This window comes from Corvus brachyrhynchos, unplaced genomic scaffold (genome assembly GCF_000691975.1).
Source record: "Corvus brachyrhynchos isolate BGI_N302 unplaced genomic scaffold, ASM69197v1 scaffold21, whole genome shotgun sequence".
In the NCBI taxonomy this organism is placed as follows: domain Eukaryota; kingdom Metazoa; phylum Chordata; class Aves; order Passeriformes; family Corvidae; genus Corvus; species Corvus brachyrhynchos.
This window is the reverse complement of record NW_008236924.1, coordinates 1,159,311-1,163,742: the sequence shown is the minus strand read 5'-3', so window position 1 is coordinate 1,163,742 and position 4,432 is coordinate 1,159,311.

Here is a 4,432-nt window from a genome sequence, read left to right as displayed (position 1 = left end):
TGAAAAAAAAACCAGCCAGTGGTATTTTAATTGCTGCAAACACTCGAGCACAGTCAGTACCCTATTTGAGCACAGGGTATTTCAGCACCTGCCCCATGCTGGGGTTGCATCTGCCCTACAAAGAACCACAAACTGCCCTGAGCTCAGCAGAGCTACCCATCCTAAGGCAATGCCAGGAGGGTGATAGGATCTTGGGAAGCACTAGCATAGCCTCTGGGACTCACTCAAAAACCAGCTTCATCCCTGTCCCTGTAGCATCCTGGTCTCCAGAGAAAATACACTTCATAGCACCACTGTCCAGGAACACCTCTGCTCCATCCACTGGCTCCAACCTGCCCAGTCCGAGAGCAGTTGGTGACAAATCTCATTCCTAACCTCTGTGATCAACAAGGAGGTGAGCATTTCAAGGAAGGCTAGGAAAGGAAGGGAGAAGAATTAGCAAGGCTGTGAGCAGGGTAAGGGCTGGAGGCAGGTCCACGCTGGCCATCCACGCTTTAGCTTTCAGGGCTGCTGCAGGGAAGAGTCTGGGATTTATACTTTGCACATTGACCAGCAATGTTGGGGGTAAGGGCTCACTTCCAGGCAAAGCCAAGGCCAGATTTCACAGGTTGCAACATTCAGAAAATCCCACGAGCCCATGTTTGCTGCGCAGAGGGCTGGACCTCTGCTCTGAGTCAGCCACTGCAGATCCTCTTTGCTGCCAGCCCCTGGAGAGGAGGAGCCACAGAGGCAGATGGGATGTTGGCCTTAATCCTTGACACAATGTGAGCCACTTCCATCCCACCTGCTGTCCTCCCCTTCCCCCAAGGGGAGAGACCCAGCCTTCAGTCTTGGGAGGTGGCAGAGGTTTCTTCTTCAGCTCTTCCTCTTCCCAAGCCAAAGGAGGAAGCAGGAGCCTTGCCCCTCATATCCATGTGCCCTCACTGCCCAGCCTGTTCCCCACAGCGAACTGGGGCTGGGGAAACAGCTGAGCTCTCCAGGACTGTTCCCACATCTCTGGAGCAGTTCTACAGGACATGATGACTGCTGCTGAGCCCTCTTCTCAGCCTTTGCAACTGGATGAGACACAGCCTGGGGAGAGAGGAAGAGAGGAAAATCCCCTCTGTGCGTATTGCTGGGTTTGTACATTGAGACTCCAAATGATTCAAAGCTTAAGGCATGCAAGGAAATCCTCTGAGCAATCCCAGACCCGGTTCCCACAGTTTTTGGCATATCTACTACGGGACTGCAACAGGTCCCACCACAACCCATCCCCTGCTGACTGTGGAGGAGGGAGAGGATGGCAGGAGGTGGTGATCTCCTGTGAAGTGGGTGACACTGAGTCCAGCCAGCCTCACATGCCAGAGGCAGAGGAAGAAGGGAGCCCTCATTCAGCAAGAGGGTCAACCCAGCAAAGTGAGTGCAGCCCAGCATCCCTCGAAAGCCAGGGTGTGTGAAGGCAGGGTACCGCAGAGGCTTGGTGGAGCAGGATTGCTCCCCAATACCTCTCTTCTCTCCCATCTTGATCCCTTCCACGCTCCCTTCTGCCCTCCCAGCAGCCAACTATCCCAGACTCCCTCCCCTGCCTCTCCCTTGCCCTCCATCCCAGAGCCCTCCCATCCTGCCACGTTAATTTGAGTTTCTGATTTGCATACGCAGCAAATCACAATGTTCTGGAAATCCCCTCCTGCAGACAGAGCTTCCTCCCCACTCTCACAGCGTCACTGTCGGCCTTCTGCTTCCTTTTGCTGCCGGAGCACTGGGACACATCCAACCAGCACAGCACAAACAGCAGGTCCCAGCTGCTGATGCCAAGAGGGATCCATTGGCAGCCCCCTGCGGGGCTCAGCCCATGAGTGGCCCTGGAATGCTGTGCCAAACCAGCTGCATCCGCTGCCTGCTCTGCTCCCACCTTGCTCCAGGGCCAGCTCCAGGCACAGCCACAGCCAACCATCAGGGTTCAAGTGAGCTCCGTTTGCCCAGCAGCACAGAGGGCAGGGGGATATTTTGGGCAATGTGAGCCGTTGGGCCAGTTCCACTTTGGATTCACACCACTGGGACCACCCTGCTCACTCTGGAGTGGGATCGACTTGAAGGAAGCCAGACCTGATCTGAGACAAGCAGGAGCTGAGGACAGGGGAGTTCCACCAGCCCCATCCACAGCCTGTGTTCCTTCTCAGCTCATTTCCACAACACAGCAGCAATCAGAGCATCTTCACATAAGTGAGCTGCCACTGAAGGTGCTGAACCCAACTCTCTGTGCCAAAACAAACCCCCCTAGCATGTCAACGTGTCAGCTGTGAACACACCCTCACAGCCACACAGGTGTGCTCATAAACCACAGCTGCCATCAGGCGAGTTTTCTCCCCGGGGAGCATGGAGGAACCAAAGGAACAAGGAAGGCCCAGCAGGACCAAAAGCCTTTTGTTTTCATAGTGAAATTCATGCTGGTGTTTGGGCCAGCCTGAGCTGACAAGCTCAGGTAAAAACACAAGGAGCAGCTGGCTAGAGAGGTGGAGAGGGACTGGGTCAGGGCATGCCATCCACGGGTTCCCAGGTGCAGGCAGACCCCAGACCCACAGCTCCTCACCCTCCTGCCCAGCACTCACACTCCTGCCATCCAAATCAGATGGACTAAAGCCGGGCCCTCTTCAGGCCTTGCAGTTCACACCTGGCAAGTGTAGACCAAATGCCCTGCCAGGTACAACTGTACCTGCTGGCAAGGAGCTGGGGAGCTGGAATCAGCCTCTAAAAAATAGAAACATTTAAAGCCTTGGTGGTTATTCCAGCACCAGTTGGCTCCAACCTTGGTTCTGACCGCCAGTTCTCCTGGTGGATGGTTTCCAGGGATTCTCTGCAACCCAGGAAAACCATCACCTGTGTGCCTCCATCAACAGAGCCAGCTCTTCCCTGCTTCCCCGGGAAGATGCATCCTGTTCTGCCTCCAGATAGAGACAAGGATGAGGTGGAAATACACATGGAACAACAATGCCTCTTGCCAGATGCAGCAGTTTCTCTGAGAAAAAGCACATGTTTGCAATCCCGGTGAAGTTACCCAGAAACCAGGCAAGGAAAATGATGTAACAAGGTTCTCCAGTTGTCCAAAAGTTAATCACAGCCTCCATGACAGCCCCCCCACCTCAGCTTCTGCTGACTAATACCTGACACGACAGGCCCCTGGGAGGAACGGCACAGGAGAGCCCTTTAAGTGGTGCCTGGCTCCCTATCAAAACCACACAGAGGCTGTCTGGGACCTCCATCATGGGGAATTCCCCTTCTCCATGCCTAAAAGTAAGCTCAGCTGGGCCAGCCTTCCTGCATTTGGGGATTGCAGGCACAGAGCTCCTGCTCTGAAGGGCTCTCACTCCCCCCAGGCCCCTCCAGGACCCAGCCTGGTGAGTAGTGCGGTGATTTTTTCGGTGTGAGAGTGCCTGGGATGGAGTGAGGGGAAGGCAGGCAGCTTTTGGGGTGCTGAAAAACTAAACCACCCTTTTTTCTCCTCACAGAAATAAGCAGGGTTTCATTATTTCATGCAGGCTGAGGCATTAACTTATAAACAAAGTGTTTTCTGGTTCTGTGGGACTGCATTTAGCTTTGAAGACAGGTTTTCTGAAGGGTTGCAGAACAGCACTGGGCTTCTCATTGGGGTAAAACAAGACTTTCAGGGAACAAAAGGGAAGATATTGGGCATGTGTGGGGTCCTGCTGTCTCATCCCCAGCTGAGACTTCAAACACGAGCACAAAGAGCACATCAGGGTCCCACCAGCGCTGAGCTCTCATTACCCAGCCAGGCTGCCAGGGTGACGTCCTGCTGCCAGTGAAGGGCAGTCAGGAAAAGGAGATTGTGGGGTTTTAATTTTTACAACCCAAAACATCAAATCCCCAAGAAGTGGTGCGGCTGTGTGAATACAGCTGAGCAAGAAGCCAGGACTGGGGCAGCTCCAGCGAAGGACCTCGATGAACACAGCACCAGGTCACCTAAGGAGGACATGTCTGGAGTACAGGCAAAGAGCAGCACAGCTGCTTACAACGGGATTTCTTCACTCCTGGTTTGTTGCTTTTATTTATACATATATTTAATAAAAACCCACCACCTTCTCCTTGTGGCAAAACCAACCAAAGAAAGAAAATCAGGTAGTTGCTGAGCAAGTCCCAAAGACCAGAGTGAAACCAGGTGTTCCCTATGCTTGTTGCTCCTCTGGCTGATTTCGGTGCTTCATGACGGCACAATTCCAGCAGCAGCACAGAGGAAATGGATCCCTGGAATACACGCTCCGGTTAAAGGGTGGAATTTCCTCAAGGCTCGGTGGGGAATTCTCCCTGCCTCAGAGGAACATCAGCCTCAGCCGGCCCGCATCACCACCCGCCTCCCGCCCGGTGCCGAGGCCAGCAGAGCGGCTCAGCACAGCCTCCCCTCAGCCATTGCTCCTCCACACCGGGGGGACGCGGGGAG